We start from the raw sequence: 17,734 nt of genomic DNA on the forward strand, positions 1-17,734 counted from the left end.
TGTACCCAGAATGAAAAGAGTGGGTGGAAAAGACAGAGATAATGTCAGATACCAGCTCTGCCAGCCAAAGTCCCTTTCTTTCTACCTGAACGCATTTGAAGAAAATCTCAAACCCAAGTCTCCTTTGAAATGTTCATTTCACACACAGAAAGAAATTATACAGATATTTTATTTTTCTGTATATGCGTATATTCATATGTATAGACATAAAAATAAGTAAGCCACCCAAACACATATCAGTAGCAACATCTACTCTGTATGCTAGATTAAATCAGTGGTGTGGATTAACATATTTTAAATTTTTTCCTAATTTTTTCCTAACTTGGGGCATATCAAGTTTCCCCCACATATCTCATCAATACTTTTAGACGTTGGGTGGTTTGAATCAGGACCAAAACAAGAAATACACATTGTACTCCCCTGACACTACTTCAGTCTTTGAATCTAAAGGTTTCTCCCCTACATCGTTTTTAATGCTTGCTACTCGTTGAGGAAAGGGGACCATTTGTCTTTTTGGGTTTCCCACAGTCTGAATTTTGTTGACCATACCCCAGCAGTAGTGTTGTTTAACACATTCTTCTATTGCAACAGTTTCTATACGTGGGCTGTTGGATCTAGAAGCTTGATCAGATTCAGGGTTCTTTTGGGGGAGACAAGAATGTGTCATTGTGTCATTGTGTGTTTCCATCAAGTGGCTTACTTAATGGCTTACAAAATGTCATGTCTGGTGATCTTTTCTGTGATGTTAGTGACCATCGATGACCACTGCCTTGATTCATTATTTTATTCGGGTCTTGGAAAATGCTGATACTCAAATTTTACCATTCCTTATTTATTGGCTAGAATAATTTTCTCACCAACTGTTTAGTTATTCTGAGATAAAGTTTATACAGGTCTTAGCTTGGGTTTCCAGGGAATCAGAGACTAGGGATACAGGCTTTGTTGAGGAGCTAGGGAGGGAAGTGAGGGCCTCCTAAGCGAAGCAGAGAGAGCCCATTTGAGGGAGCCTCACCCAGTAGGCTGCCGCTTCAGGCACTTGATTGGTCCATTTTGTGTGACTTGATTTCTGGGAAGTGATATAGACTGAGTCTCAGGATAGTTCATCTTGGTGAGGCAAAGGAGGAATATTTATTTATCAGCTTTCATCCTCCGCTGGTAGAAGTTTAGAACGTGGAACCACTAACTCACAGACCCTTGAGGGTAGTGATTTATGGGCACCTGAATTTCCATGGCTCCCCGCACTGGTGTTAACAGAACAGCACTGGGTGGGGGGAGGAAGGAGTTAAGGCCATTTCAGGTTGTTCCCACATGAATTAGACAGAGGCCACCTAGAGCTTGTTGCAGTGGCCACTCACCAGGTTGGTCCTTGTTTGTTGGGCATTTTGAGTAAACAGACCTTGAATTTTTTTTTCAAGAAAAAGGAGTTCTAAATGCTAATTCTAATTCCAACATAATATTGCTTAACTTCTTTTATTTTTATATTTATATTTTATACTGAACAACTTAATGCTTAAGGTCACTAACATAATCACTAACACTGTAATTACTGAAGAACAGTCTGTTTTTAACCTTCTCTGCATCCTTCGAGTATACACCTAGGGAATGTGGAGTCGAGTAATTGTGTTTTAAAGTCATCTGAGATCATTTCCCTTTACATGGGTAGGGCACCAGATTGAGAACTACATTCATTTGTTGAATTTTGCTTTTTAAATGTTTGACTTTTTCATAATTATGTAAAATTTACATCATTCCAAAGTCAAATCTACAAAACAAGATATCGTCGGAGAACTCCAGATGCTATTCTTGTGCCTTCTATCTTTTTTCCTGGCTCCCAGAGATAACGATTTTATTTATCCTTCCATTAAAAAAAAAAAAGCAAGCGCATGAGTGTACGTGTTCTGCTTTCTTAGCTAAACAGTAGCATACTACACACACCTTGAATCATCTTGCTAGCACTTAATCTTTGACAAACTACTGCGTATCTTTTTAAAAATTGTACTGTCTTCTAGGCTCAATCTACTCACTTCCTGGAATGATTTGTTAGTAGGTACCCTCAGAAGTCTCGAGTAAATGAACCTGAGTTTTCTAAGAAGCACTGTTATTCATTCCATTATTTCCGGCAAAGGTTCCTGGAGGGAGGAGGGGAGGAGGGCTTGGCAGTCGCAAGCAAAGTTGTCTAGAACCAATGAGGGCCTGACCTTACCAGGAATACTTCTTATTGTGGCAAAATAGACACAACACAAAAGTAACCGTTCATAAGCATACAATTCAGTGGCGTTAAGTACATTCACATAGTTGGGCAACCAACACCACCATCCATTTCCAGAACTTTTTCATCATCCCAAACCTAAACTCCGCACGTATTAGAACAATAACTCCCCATCACCTTAACAGGATTTTTAACCAGACTAAGAGAAAGGAGCGCCTGCTTGCCAGGTGCAGGCTTGGGCACTAGGAAGCCTATGGCCTCCCGGCGGGGTAGCCTTCCCGCTGTGACTAAGCAGGCTCTCGGGTTAGCACTCCCACTCTCACCTATTGTCCCAGCGGGAGGAACCGGTATTTCCGGATTATGGCCTCGGTCCCGGTGATCCCGGCTAAGGGTGAGGTTGTGGGGGAGGGGAACGGAAGTTGATCCCAGACGTTAACTTTCCACCAACATTGTTACCCTGCTTCCCAACCACTCCCGCCAGCAAAACAAAGACCCCAGTACCACCACACACACACACACACAATGGCCCACAACCATCCCTCCTGCAGTGTTTTGAAGAGTGCCAGAGCCACCGCCTTTCAAGCGCACAATCCAGGAGAGGATTAGAAAGCCGACCTGGGCACGAATTAAGAAAGCACAGGACCCTGGCCGGGTAGCTTAGTTGGTTAGCGTGTCTCCCGATCTGCCAAGGTTGTGGTTCTATACCCGGTCGGAAAAAAATGTAAGAAGCACAACGCGTTCCGCTCGCCGTGCGCGGGAAGAAAGTTCAGCGCAGTTTTGCATGTGAGGGAAGAGGCAGAGCAGTGGGCGCGCTGGCTGGAGTGACTAGGCGGTCCCTGCGGCCGCAACGCCTGCCTCGCCGTTCCTTGGCGTGTGCGAGGTCCTCCCTAGGACCTTCTCGACACCCCAAAGTAACACTGCAGTAAGCTGAGTCTCCTCCCTCTAGGTCTCGAGGAAGCAGGTGACAGCGCTGCCCACCCTCGTCCCCTCTGAGCGGCTACTGGCTGCCTCGCCGCCGCCCTGCGCTTTCTGCGCCCCACCTTGGATACACTTTTTTTTTTTTATTTCTCCCAAACCTCCAAACAGGAAATAGCCCGAGTAACAATAATACACAGGAGCCGCCGCGAAGGCCACTTGAGCCCGCCCATTCCCGGGGCAGCCTCCTGCAGTCCGGCTCGGGCCAGGCGCCGCCAGCGACTCGCGCGGGGAGCGCAGGGGGCAGCGGCCCAGCAGCCGGCGCCGCCGAGAGCCGCCCGTCTCCCGCACCCGACTCCGCCGACCGCAGCCGCCCCCCGCCTCCAGGCGAGTACTGCACCCTCCGCCCTCTCGCTCCCTGGCCCGGGAGCGCCGGCGGAGCGTCCGGGCGCTGCCTGCCACCCCGCGGAAATAGAGCCGCCCCAGGCGCGGCAGTCCCGGCTCTGGCGTCGCCAGGAAACCTTCTCCCTGCCCCAACTTTGGCAAGGGACAGATTTGCCGGGTGTGGCGGAGCGCTTGAGCCCTCGATCCGTCATGTGGACGGAGGTGAGGGGCAGCGTGAGTAAATGCGAGTTGATGCCCCCGCCCCATAACCGATTACCTTGGTGTCCACTTTATTAAGCATTATTATTTTTTTATTTCCTTTCTGGGGGACACTTAGATGTTTTTGCTCCCCATTCCCCCACCCCCGGGGGGACGACAGTGCATTGTAGGGTTTCTCTTGGGTAATCGTTTGGAAGTGGCTTTGATCACGCACCTAGGGCAACTACAGATACCTGGGAGCCACTTTCTTTTTCCTGTCTGGCCTTGCGCCATCTCCCCCAAGGGATGGGAATTGTCTCACTTCCTGTTGCGCTCCTCTTTAACCAGATTTAAAGGGCCTCTGAGTTTCTGTTGGCACTGCCAGCGTTGGCAGTACTACCTGGAGGGGGCAGGAGGTGGTGGCTTGGTTTAGACGGGTCGAGTGGTGGCTTGGTTTAGACGGGTCGAGGGTTACCTGAAAGCACATAGGGCTGCCTGAGCTGCCCGCTGAGTTGGAGCTGCGAGGCTTGAAAACTCTGCACACCTGAGAGGCTGACCACAGTCCGGGAGGTGCCGCGCAGCCCGCAGAGCTGTGCACCCAGCGCGCAAATCTTTGGAGAACCCGTATTTTTTGTTGTTGTTGCCCATTTGTAAGGGAGGGGCCGAGCTTGTGAGCAGGCTGCTGGGCGTTGTCAGTTTTCTAGGGCTGCATTGTAAGTTTCTGCTATAGGGAACTCAGTCAAAACTAAGTTGGAAATCTTTATGTTGGATAAACGCCACTGAATTCCAGGCATTCTTCGCGCTTGAAAAGGGTATTTTCAAGACTGTTTTGGAGCCCGCGTGAGGTCTTTTCGAAAAGCTGCTTCTCTCTCAACCATCTTTATCGTGGGTAGCTGATTCCTAGACCCCCGGATGGGTGGGTACGCCTAGAAGCCCCCTTTGGTCAGGCCTACTATCCAAATTTCTCAAGGCATTTTTACTTAGGGTGATGGGTGGGTAAGTTAAGTCCTTAACCAATTTGCTTGAAAGATATGATCAACCTTCTGTTTCCCGGTGAGAGGACCTGGTTCTAGATGGTTAAACAGAGTGACATTTGCTTTCAAGTGCTCTGAGGACGCGTGGCTTCAAGTGAAGTCCACGGTCCAGCAGCGGCATCACCTGGGAACCTGTTAAAAATACAGGATCTTAGATCCCACCCTGACCCACTGAATCAAGATCCCAAAGGGGTCGTTTGCATATTAACGTTTCAGAAGCACTAGTCTAGGTTTTCCGTTCGGTGTAAGGAAGAGATTTTATAATACATTTGCATCCAGTCCTACATTTGAACCTCTTTGCCAGACCAGGAGAAACACATCACAGCTCGTGGGTCACAGCTCGTGTGGGTCACAGCCCCTCCACCCCAGGGCGGCAGGCTCCGTGCAAGATTTGGACCTGTGATTAGCATACTAGCTTGTGAGGTTTTTTTGTTTCTCCATACTTTTATTCTTTTACTGTTACTATTATGAAATATACACAACATAAAATTTACCGTCTTGACCATTTTGAAGTGCACAGTTCAGTGGCACTGAGTACATTCACAATCTTGTGTAACGATCACCACTATTCGTTTCCAGAACTTTTTCATCGTCAAGGGGAAACTCTGTCCCCATTAAACAAGACTCCATTTCCCCTTCATTCCAGCCCCTGAGCTTCTGGAGACTTAATACTTTTTTGTAGGCTACAGAAAAGGTGGATTAGGAATGTAAAGTAAAAGTAAAGTCATGCTCACAAAATGTAAACATTTGGAGATTCCTTGGTCGCTTGCCTGGTGGACAAGGCGCACTGCTAGTTCCCGATTCTTCGAGTGCACGTGCTTTCTTTTAATAGCTGCAGCCCTGACCCGTGAGGGTTTCCTTCTGGGTTTGGCGGGAGAGGACAGGGGCAGTCAAGGGCTCAGACTGTGCTCACTTAACTAAGCCTGGTAAAATCTATCTCCTTGCTTTTGACTGGCTTTATTTTAGATGGCCTATTTACATTGGGTTTAGCTTTTTTTAATATTGACTCAAATTCATTTTTGAAAGTAGAATAAACCTCAAGAAAAAAGTTGGTGCTTAGTATATAGGACGAGGGTACTGCAAGACTTCAGGAAGATTTGAAATAATATTCTAAATTACCCCAGAGTCTTTTGTTTCAGTTTTAATATTAAATGAGTCTAATGGTCCAATGGCTTTTTTTCTAGTTGTAAAAATGTTTGTATAAATTAGAAAAACCTTGTAAGAATGAAAGTCATCTGCTTGAATCCACGTACAATTGTCCAGCTTGCTTGAGAACGTGCTTTTTGGTGAGGACGTACATGTGAATTGGTGAACTAAGAAAAACGGTTTCATTTATGATGTAAGAGAGTAATCGTTACAGATCAGGAATCTGGTTCTGAACACACAAGGCATCAGGGATCACGGGAAGATTTAGCAAGTAGCCAAATAGAGGCAAATTCTTCAGATTCTTCCCAGCTTATTTTTTCTCTGAGACCCTTGACTTTTCTTGTAGTTTGGCTTTCATCACAACAAGCCTATCAGCTTATGGGAAGGAACTTACAGCTTCCTTTGATTGAAAAGGCTCTTTGAAATGACCATTGGAGAGCTTTCAGATGGGCAGAGTTTGGCAGAAAATTCTCCCACTTCAGGAGACCCTTGCATTCCCATAATTTTATATTGTTATTTCCTTTTCATTCTAGTAAGGCAAAAGAGAAAAGGTTTCCCCTCGTCTATGATGTTTTCTTCTGAAATAGCTATATAGTTCAGGGTTTTATTTGGTGAGCAAATGCTATTTTGTAGCCAACCCACGAGAAAAAAATGCTTTAGACAGCATCCAGTGATTGGTTTTGTCGATGATTCAGTGATGCCTTGAGAATCACTTGGGGAGTTTACTAAAAATGGAAACTGTCCCGACTACTCCAGACCGACTGAGTGAGAATCTCTGCATTGGAATCTGTGGAATCTGGGGTGGTTCCAGTACGTATTTAGGTTTGGGAGTTGCTCAAATAAACAATGTACCTACACACACACACAAACTAAGGTGTTGGAACATTAATCTGAAGGTACACAGGTGTGCCAAGTCCAGCCAACACCTTTTGACATTGATCAGCTTTGTCAAGATCTGAGGTTCAGAATTCCGAGTGTCCCCAAGAACCCCCTGGTCTCCATAGGAGAGATCAAAGTGTTGGACTGCTTGATTTAGCGTCCGAGAACATTGGTTGAGTTCCTATTGTGAATCAAGTATTTTCAGATATATTTTCACTAAATCTTTACAGTGACATTGAGAGAGGTATTTCTTTTTCCCCTCATTTTACAGATGAGAAAACTGAAGCCAGCCTAGGTCTTCCTAGTCTAGACCATGGTTCTGTCCATGGTTGTTCCATGTAGAATAATAAATCTCTGCGTGCCAACTCCCCTCCATCCCAAGAATCTGTGTATTTATTAATATCTTTTGGGATGTAAGGTACCACAAGACCTCTGATGAGTGATTATACTTGACTTGAATGTAGCATTAGTGTTCAGCTCCCAGAGAAATCAAGTCCTGGGCATTCTCTCTATTGAGATTGGTCAGCCGTGTCCTCTGTGGCTCGACAGTATCTACCTGACAGCCGAGATGCTACACAGTGTAGGAGAAAGGGCCCAGGAAGAACTGACATCTACCTTGACCAGCTGACTGAGCAGGAGTAAACCTCTTAAACTTGGAGCTGCCACATCCTGGAATATAAAATTAGGGGAAGATAATTATCTTCTAAGATTATAGTAAGGACCCAAAAGGGCCTTATTTGTAAAAGTGCTTGTAAATTGTCAAATGATAATAAAATGCCATCATCATTTGGGAGAGATATACAGTACAAAGGAGGCAGAAAAAGTCACAGATTTGAGTTACCTAACACTTTTTAATTAACCAAGTTTTAAATTCTCTTCTAGCTTTAGGCCATTAAAAAATAACAACAATTGTATTGAGATGTAATTCACATATACAATTTACCTACTTAAAGCATATAGTTTATTGGTTTTGAGTATATTTACCACAGTCAATTTTATTTTTATTGCCCCCAAAAGAACAGAACTCTGCCACAAACCTCCCACACCCTTTGACTGGCTATTCCCAATGCCCTGCAACCCCCGCCCTAAGCAACCACTAATCTACTTTGTGTCTATGGATTTGCCTCTTCTGGACGTTTCCTAGGGATGAAATTACGTAACATGGGAACCTGTACGTCTGGCTTCTTTCACTTAACATAATGCTTTCAAGGTCTATCTCCATTGTTGCATGTATCTGTGCTTTAGTCTTTTTGTTGCCAAATAATATTCCATTGTATGTGTACCACATTTTGTGCCATCATCTCTTGATGGACATTTGGATTGTTTCTACTTTTTGGCTATTAGGATTGATGCTTGTGTGAACATCGATGTACAAGTTATGTGGACATATGTTTTCATTTCTTTTGGGTACATACCCACAAGTGGAAAACATATGACAGTTCTATATTTAACATGTTTAGGAACTGCCAGACTGTTTTCCAAAGTGGCTGCTTCAGTTTACAGTCCCGCCAGCAGTGTATGAGGTTTCTAGTTTCTCCACATTCTCACCAACACTTGCTGTCCATCTGTTTTTATTTTAGCCATCCTAGTTGGTGTGAAGTGGTTTTCTTTTTTTTTTTAATTATTCAGTTACAGTTCTCCTGATTTCCCCCTCTTCCTCCGATTCTACCCAGCACCCTCCAATCCCTCAGGCAACCCACACACCATTGTTCATGTCCATGGGTCATGCGTATAAGTTCTTTGGCCACTCCATTCCCTACACTGTACTTTATATCCCCATGGCTATTCTGAAACTATTTGTCCTTAATTCCCTCACATCTTTACCTATTCCCTTACACCTCCCTGCCATCTGGCAACCATCAAAACCCTTTCTGTATTCATGGTTCTCTGTTCTTTCTGTTTGCTTAGTTGGTTTTTTAGATTCAGTTGTTGACAGATTTTTATTTTTTGCCATTTTATTTTCACAGTTTTTAATTTATTTCTATTTTTTAACATTTTTTATTGTTCAAGTACAGTTTTATTCACAGTTTTTTTTAAGATTTTATTTATTTATTTTTAGAGAGGGAAGAGAGGGAGAAAGAGAGAGAGAGAGAGAGAAACATCAATGTGCAGTTGCTGTGGGCCGTGGCCTGCAACCCAAGCATGTGCCCTGACTGGGAATCAAACCTGCGACACTTTGGTTTGCAGCCTACACTCAATCCACTGAGCTATGCCAGCCAGGTTATTGTTCACAGTTTTAACCTTCATCTTTTTCTTAAATAGTCCCTTTAACATTTCATACAATATGGTTTGGTGATGGTGAACTCCTTTAGTTTTTCTTGTCTGGAAAGCTGTTCGCCCTCTGATTCTAAATGATAGCTTGGCTGGGTAGAGCAGTCTTGGCTGTAGGTCCCTGCTTTTCATGACTTTGAATATTTCTTGCCAGTCTCTTCTAGCCTGCAAAGTTTCTTTTGAGAAATCAGTCTTACGGAAACTCCTTTGTAGGTAATTAATTTTCTATTCTCTTGCTGATTTTAAGATTCTCTCTTTATCTTTAACCTTTGGCATTTGAATTATGAGTGGGCCTCTTTGCATCCATCTTGTGTGGGACTCTGTGTTTCCTGGACTTGCATGTTTATTTCCTTCCCCAGTTAGGGGAGTTTTCCTTCATTATTTTTTCAAATAGATTTTCAATTTCTTGCTCTTTCTCTTCTCCTTTTGGTACCCCTATGATGCAAATGTTGGTCCCCTTGAAGTTGTCCCAGAGGCTGCTTATACTGTCTTCATTTTTTTGGATTCTTTTTTCTTCTTGTTCTGAAAAATTTTTTTTTGCTCTTTATGTTCCATATCATTGATTTGAATCTTGAATTCATCCACTCTATTGTTGATTCCCAGTACATTGTTCCTTATTTCAGTCAGTGTATCCTTCATTTCTGACTGAATCTTTTTTATGCTGCTGAGGTCCTCACTAAGTTCCTTGAGCATCCTTATAACCAGTGTTTTGAATTCTGCATCTGATAGATTGCTTATCTGCATTTCATTCAGATCTTTTTCTGGAGTTTTCATCTGTCTTTTCATTTGGGCCACGTTTCTGTGTTTCCTCATCTTGGCAACCTCCCTCTGTTTGTTCTATGTATTAGGTAGAGCTGCTTTGACTCCCTGTGTTGGCAGTGTGGCCTAATGTAGTAGGTGTCCTGCAAGCATAGCCTCCTCTATCACCAAAACTAGTATTCAAGGTACGCCTTTTATGTGGGCTGAGTACACCCTCTTCTTGTAGTTGAGCCTTGTTTGCTGTTGGCATATCAGTGGGAGGGATTTACCCAGGCCAATGACCACCAGCCTCTATCCTCTGTGGAGGTTCAGCTCTGCAGGGGCAGGATGGTGGATCTCCAATGTGGTCTGCCTTGGGTGCGCTGGCCCTGGGGTTTCCTGGGTGGTGCAGGCCAAGGTCAACCTCCACCTGTGTTTTGCCTGGATCCACCCTCCCTGAGCTATAAAACATCTGAGATGGCTGCTGCTTGTGCTGGTCTTAGAGGTTCCCAGGGGAAGCCAAATTGTGAATCTAGGCTGGCTGCTGCTAGTGCTGGGCCTGGGGCTCACTGAGGCTAGCTGTTGCTTGTTGGATAGGATTTAGGAAGTTGTGAAGCATGAGCCAAGATCAGCCATTCATATGGAAAAGCAGCTTGGGTGGGGCAGAGTCTCTGGGGTCGAACCATGTTAGCCAGGTTGATGGAGTCTCAGATATGGCACCAGCTTGTAGGTTCAGTCTCAAGGGATGTGGTTTCTTTAATTCTGTAGTTGTCAGACTTCCATTCTATTTGATTTCTGACAGTTCTGAGTGGTGTTTGTCCTATATTTTAGTTGTAATTTTGATATGGTTCGAAGACATCAACCATATCTGCCTACACTCCCATCTTGATCAGAAGTCTTGAAGTGATTTTCATTCACACTTCTCTGATGGCTACTGATGTTGAACATCTTTTCATGTACTAGTTTTTCCTGATTTTTAAAACATTCTTTTCTAAGGAAAGACTAGATAAAGAAGAAACACTTTTGAATAGATTCCCTAGTTTCAGTGGTGTAGAAGAATACTGAAAATGTAAATTTAGTCTGTTGCTCTTTTGAACAATTTCAGTTTTGGCTCATCTTTTTATTTGCCTTAGGGCCTGGCCTAGAGCATGTATTATAGTATCTTATGTTCCATAGGATTTAAGTGAAGAATTAATGAACACACAGCTTCTTGGAGGTGAGGGGACATATTTTTCCACATGTTGATTTAATGCCCACTAAAAAAGCATGTTTGTCTCAGATGTTAATAACATACAAAAAAATCCATTGATGCCAATGGTAGACATTTTAAATGCTTTACAAAATAGTGTTTGATATTGATTAATATCTGTACATTCTACTTATTAAAATATACAATAATGTAATTTAAAAATCATGTTAATAAATTGTTTATGTATTTTATTAGGGTATTCTTTATTTTACTTTTATGTACTCCAAAAAAGAAGGTAGACTGCTGGACATTTTTGCATGCGTTAGTACATTTTTGTTCTTTCTTTCAAGCTGCTTGGCGGTGTTTTTTTTCCTCTGTAGCCACGCAGGAAATAATTTAATTTGCCTTAGGCCCTGGCCTAGTGCATGTAGCACTACATACTCTACATTTAATGTAGCTCTACCTGTAAATGTAGCTCTGCTTTACAAGTCAATAATGGATCTTCAAAATACCTATTGCATTTGGAGGCCCACTATATTTCACTTGGGTTGCACTATTTTGATGTATTACTGGTCAATGTAGGCAATATTAAGAGACATAGGGAAATCAGCTGGATTAGAAAAAGAACATTACTTCCATTTGAGACAGACATGGGATAGGCAAGGGGAAGTGTGTGGTGCAGTGTTTCTCAACCATTATCTGCATCACCTGGAGAGCTTGTTAAAACACACATTGCTGGCCCCACTCCCTGAGTTCTTAGAGTTTTTGATTCAGTAGGTCTCGGGTGGGGGCCTGAGAATCTGCCCCTGAGAATCTCTGAAAGTCCCCAGGTGATGCTGATGCTGCCAGTCTGGGCAGCACACTGCGAGAACCTATGGTTTGGAGGCATTTAAAAGTGTAGGACCAGAGCAAGAGTGGGGGGATGGGTAGGCCCGAGGTTGGCCTGGGTGTCATGTGCATATAGGAGCCTGGTGACACCAGGGGAGAGGGTCCATAGGGGAGTGCGTAGACAAGTGCTGAGGACTGAAATGTAGAGATGTGGTGGGGAGGGGCGGCTGGAGGAAGAAAAGCCTCTGAGATGGGGAAGGAATGGGCAGAGATTATGAGGACACCAAGGCCAGCGAGGGCCCCACCCACTGTAAACCGTTGTAAATGGGGGATGAGGATGCATCTGGGATGTTGGTTGCAGAGGAGGGCTGGGCTGTCCCCTGGATGGTGGGTGTGGTAGCTGTGTAGGCCTCACCTTTCTATCACTCACTTCTAGGGAGGCCAGCATTACCTGGTAGGAGGATGTGCTGCTTGGGGCCACAAGGTCAAGTGTGGACTTTCCTTCATGAGACTGGAGTCATGACTGAGCATTCTCCCTCCTCTTGCCTGTCACTGCTAATCATCATCAACCTGGAACCAAGCCAAGCTTTGCAAACCAACAGCTTTAATAGCTGTGCTACTGTGTGTCTGGTCTCCTTAGCATAACTTGTATGAGCTGATTCCGAGAGTAGGTGCTGACAATCCATGTTATGAAGGTCAGGTTTGCTACGCAAAAGAAATCCAAGAAGGGTAGCGACTCACTGCTTTGGGGTCCTCTGAAATGGAGCTGTACCCTATTCTTGGTGTGGCTTCACAAAGTCTGGGCAAACATCCCCACATTTTATTGTATATTTTATTTTAAAGGAATCCTCACTGTATCTGTGCATGTAAGGCATTTCTCTTGGGTTTTGGAAAAAGTGCGAAGCCTGCCCCAAGGGGTTCTCTGTTATTCTTTGGGGTCACTTGTTATTAGCAGAGTGAAAGGATTTAATTATCTGTGGTTGTACACCAACTGCCCAGCTCTGTCTGGGACTTGCTGGTGTGGTCAGGGGCTGAGAGCAGCTGCCTACCTTAGATTCTCCTCTGTCCCCAATCCCTCTCAGCCGGTCGCACACTTTTCCATTACTGCTTGGCCCCTGCAGGCCCTGGGTGTGAGTCCTCTGGTTAGTGGACAGGACTGGACTGACAGGAAATATTTCACAATCGTGCTTCTGTGCAGAGATAGCATCTCGGGAGCCCTACCACCACCCCCAGTTCCCATGATTCTCTAGGAGGACCCACAGGACTTCACATATAGTTGTACTCACCACTGATTATTACAGTGAAGCCAGCAAGAGGAAAAGGCGCACTGAGTGCAGTCTGAGGAAACCAGGCCCAAGCTTCCAGCATCCTCTCCCAGTGGAGTCCCATAGGACATGCTTACTTCCAACAGCAACTTGTGACAATGAGTGTGAAATGTTGCCGACCAGGGAAGTTTGTTAGACTCAGTGCCCAGGGTTTGTTCTGGGGACTTACTACTTTGGCATCTTCTGTGTAGGATGTACCCAACGTTCAGAGTCCCAGAAGGAAGCAGGTGTTTATCATAAACTGCATTGTTTGTGCAAATAGTTTAGGGACAGGGAGCTACTCTTGTCAGTCCTGGGAATGGTGGGAACCTTCCCAACATCCAGGTTCTCAGATGTCAGCCAAGGGCCAACCTTGTAGGCAGGCCTTTCGGAGGACGTTAACTCTTCTGCATAGGCACAGACGGGGATAAGAATGGAAAGTGAGGGTGGTGGTGGGTGCCCCGTACTGGAGAAGGGTCTGTCCAGGCAGCTGCCAAGTCTGTGCTTCAGGAACTTGGTCCCTCTGACCAAAGCTGGGGGGCGGGGCAAAAGCGGCCTTGGGTTCGGCACTCAGATCCTGGTTTCAGGACATGTGGCATTCCTTTACTACAGGAACAGAGAAGGGCAAGAGTACACACTTGCAGAGGTCAAAGCCCTGTCCATTCATGCATTCATTTCCTCTTAACTTGCACTGCTGATGGCTGTATTCTGCCAGGCACTGTGCCAGGTGCTAGGGATATGTGATTAGCAGAACAAAGTCTCTGCCCTCATGAGACCCACGTTCTCCAGGGAGACAAGTAAAGAGGCAATTACATTTCATTGCGATGAGGGCATACTAAGGGCTCCGGGACACCTACTGAGGCTCAGTGGGTGTCAGCATGCATGAATGTTGTAACCTGGGTAGGAGTCATACCTCCACTACTTATTACCTGTGTGGCCCTGGGCAGATAACTTAGTCCTTGGTGCCTGAGTTTCTTCATATGAAAATGGAGAATTTACATCTATTTCTTAGGGTTAATGTAAGAACTAAACAAGGTAACACATGTAGGATACTTACCTCAGTGGCTGGCACAGTGGACATGTGCAATAAATAATAGTGCAGTGTCCTCTCGGAAGGCTGTGTTAGCCAGAGGGAATGACATCTTCCGTTCCCCACTCTGTGCAGGGCCTCATGTCACACAGCATCACTGCCTCCCTCCACAGGCCCTGGGCTCACAGGTGCACCATGCATCGCCTTCCTGCCAGCTGGCTCTGCTTACGGTCTGAGACCACTCCTTGTTGTTTTTGCTTTTTGGGCTCTTGATGTTACTTTTCCCTCTTCCTGAGATGCCTCAGATCCTTTTGTCAGAGTATTATTAAGACCTAACTCAAGTACTTTTTCTGTAAAGGTTTTGCAAAGCTAAGATCCTGGGACAGAATTGCCCTCTCTCTCCTTTGTCATGGTTCTGTTCCGTGATCACTCGTCTCTCTCTGCCAGCATACGGGGTTGCAGTTAGTTGTCACTTCATTACACTGGGTGCTTCTCTTGGACAGAGATGGTTTGGTTTGTTTATATGTCTAGTGTCAATCAGTGTGTTTGATAGGGAGCTCAATGGTTGGAGAGGGAATGAATGAATATTAGGTTGGACTAGAAAACTTAACAGGAAGTGGATGCAATGTCAGCAAAATAGGTCTCTGTCCTCAGAGTAGAGCTTACAGTCTAGAGGTGGAGACAGGTGATAAACAGGTAAACGCAAATCTATAATTAGGTACTGAGAAGTGACTCAAGGAAAACAGTGAGGCCCAGCAGCAGGTGCAAGGGGAGCTGGAACAGGGAAAAGTGGGAGGTCCAAACGTCGATGCCCTGGGCAGTGTGCAGTCGTTACCTTCTGGAGGCTGGAAGGACTGGTCAGGCCAGGCGCCACACCAGGACTCCTCCAGATGGTGGGTCAGAGGTTTCCAGTGCCTCAGCTGCTAAAGGGCAAGGGCCACAAGGAGATCTAAGTGGACACTTGGAAGATCAAAATGGTCCACTTGAGAGTGTGGAAAAATTGGGGTTTTGCATATATTCATTCAATTTGATTCTCCCACAGTCTTAACAAGTAAGTGCTATTATCCCCTGTTTACAGATGAGGAAACTGAGGCCCCGGAGAGATTCAAAGACTTGCCCAGGTCACACAGCTAAGTGTGAAGCTGAGATTCAGATGCAGGCAGCCTGGTTCTGGGGTGCGGGACCTTAGCCAGTACACCTTGCTGACTCTTATTTATGAAGTGAACCCTCATGGTATTGGGTACCTAGTGCATGCTGGTTCCTGAGCAAGGAGGACACTAGAGGTACGAACATGAATATCCCATCGTTCCTACCATTTAGGTCACCACAGAATACTGAGGGAGACAGATCTGTAAAAACGTGATTTTTTGAAGTCAGTTAAAATTTATTGAGACTAACAAGAAACTTGCCTTACCTTTCTTTTACCTGTATTGCATTGAACCACTGGCAGAGGGCATGTTTCGCTATTTCGAAGGTGTCTGGTGGCTGAACTGCTCACACAAAAATATATATATTATTTAGGGTATAGTGGGCTGACTCATTAAATTAAAGTTCACTATTTATTTTTATAAGAATTTATAATATGATAAGAATGACTAAATTATGGTAACAGGCATCCTAAAATATATAGTACTTTCAAGCTGCAATTTGAGAAAAAAATAGAACCATTTACATAAAAGAGAATTATCTTAAACTGAAGAGAAATGCAGATAATTTAGAAATATTTTATAGGAAAATGTAAAACAAAATGACTTAAGGACCTGTGGCTTTTTTAAAAAAAGATTTTTTTTTGTTTACTTTCAGAGAGAGGGGAAGGGAAAGAGAAAGAGAGGGAGAGAAACATCAATGTGTGGTTGCTCTCACATGCCCACTACTAGGGTCCTAGCCTGCAACCCAGACATGTGCCCTGACTGGAAATCGAACCATGACCCTTTGGTTCACAGACTGGCGCTCAATCCACTGAGCCACACCAGCCAGGGTAGAACCTGTGGCGTTTAAGGGCCTGGACCATTAGGGTTGTGGGCCCTTAAACGCCACAGGAAGTTCAGTGACTCCAGGGACTAACTCACTTTCGTTTTCTCGATGAGAGTGTGCAGGGGAAAACCCAGCCTATGAGGGACAGGATAAGGAGCACAGTGACCCCTTGGTGGGAAGCCCACTTGGTGATGATGGTGGTGGCAGGGCCTCCTGGAGAAAGAGTTTTTGGCCACAAACTCTGAACTTGGACCCACTGAAAAGAGCAGATTTGGGAAAGAGGAGGAGGAAGAGGAAGGCCTGAAGCTGGAAGGAGGGCATCTGAGGGTAGGGGCAGGAGACCCTCCTGTCTCAGAGGAAGCAGCAGCCCCTGCCCAGGGAACAGGGAACAGATGCTCTGTCTGGATCATCGGATGCCTGAGGACCCACTCTGGGAGGCGTTAGAGCAGGGTAGTAGTTTGAATATTGGCTCTGCCACTTAGGAGCTGCATGACCTAGGACAGGTTTCTCAACCCTGAGCCTTAGTTTTCTCCTTGTAAAAAGGGGTCATTAATTATGCTTTCTCCCTGAATTGGTGTGACTCAAGTTTCATTGCTTTTTCAGTTATTCTTTGTCTCAGGTCTACAACCTCTGTCCTTGAAAGGAGAAGGTTTTGAGTCCAGCCTCCCATACTGCAAACCAATGATCATGAGCTCCTTTTCAAGGGACAGAATCTGGCTTTGAGAAGAAGAGTGAGTCTTCCAGATTTTCTTCAAGGTTTTTGCATCTCTTTCTGTAGCTCTCCAGATCCTAGTGCTCACAGCTCATCTTTTTTTTTTTAAGATTTTATTTATTTATTTTTAAAGAAAGGGGAAAGGAAGGAGAAAGAGAGGGAGAGAAACATCAATGTGTGAGAGAAACATCAATTCATTGCCTCTTGTACACCCCCAGCTGGGGACCTGGCCTGCAACACAGGCATCTGCCCGGACTGGGAACTGAACTGGCAACCTTTCGATTTGCAAGCCTGCGCTCAATCCACTGAGCCGCACCAGCCAGATCTCACCTTTTTTTGTTTTTTTGGTTTTTGTTTTATTTTTTTTCAGTTATAGTTGACATTTAATGTTATTTTATATGAGTTTCAGGTGTGTATTGGTTAGACAATTACATAATTTACAAAGTGATCCCCCCAATAATTCTAGTACCCACCTGGCACCACACATAGTTATCACAATGTTGGGGACTGTGTTTCCTATGCTGTACTTTACATCCCTGTGACTGTTTTGTAACTACCAATTTATACTTCCTTCGCCTTTTTCACCCAGACCCCCAAAGCCCCTCCCATCTGGCATCCCTTAGTTTGTTTTCTGTACTTATGAGCCTGTTTGTGTTTTCTTTGTTTATTTTGTTATTTAGATTCTACGTATAAGGGAAATCATGTGATATTTATCTTTCTCTGACTGGCTTATTTCCCTTAGCATAATACCATCCATGTTGTCACAAATGGTAAGATTTCATTCTTTTTCATGATTAAATCACATCCCACGGTATATACGCACCACTTCTGTGTTTATTTATCTGTTGATGGACACTTGGGTTCTTTCCATATGTTGGCTGTTGTAAATAACATTACAGTGAGGGAGGGGTGCGTATATTCTT

The 17,734-nt window shown here is 44.6% G+C and overlaps 1 protein-coding gene across 3 annotated transcripts in view; it reads left to right on the forward strand.

Moving 5' to 3' along the window:
• The first annotated feature begins 3,214 nt into the window (after positions 1-3,214).
• The window catches only part of TJP2 (tight junction protein 2), a 119,720-nt gene continuing 105,200 nt past the window's right edge, over positions 3,215-17,734 (forward strand). The window contains exon 1 of one of the 3 annotated variants that reach the window (XM_028509476.2): positions 3,215-3,511. The gene's annotated coding sequence lies outside the window, so the exon portion shown is untranslated. The remainder of the gene's footprint in view (positions 3,512-17,734) is intronic. The other 2 variants (XM_028509457.2, XM_036021733.1) reach the window with 2 other exon arrangements.

This window comes from Phyllostomus discolor, chromosome 3 (assembly GCF_004126475.2).
Source record: "Phyllostomus discolor isolate MPI-MPIP mPhyDis1 chromosome 3, mPhyDis1.pri.v3, whole genome shotgun sequence".
NCBI classification, from domain to species: Eukaryota; Metazoa; Chordata; class Mammalia; order Chiroptera; family Phyllostomidae; genus Phyllostomus; species Phyllostomus discolor.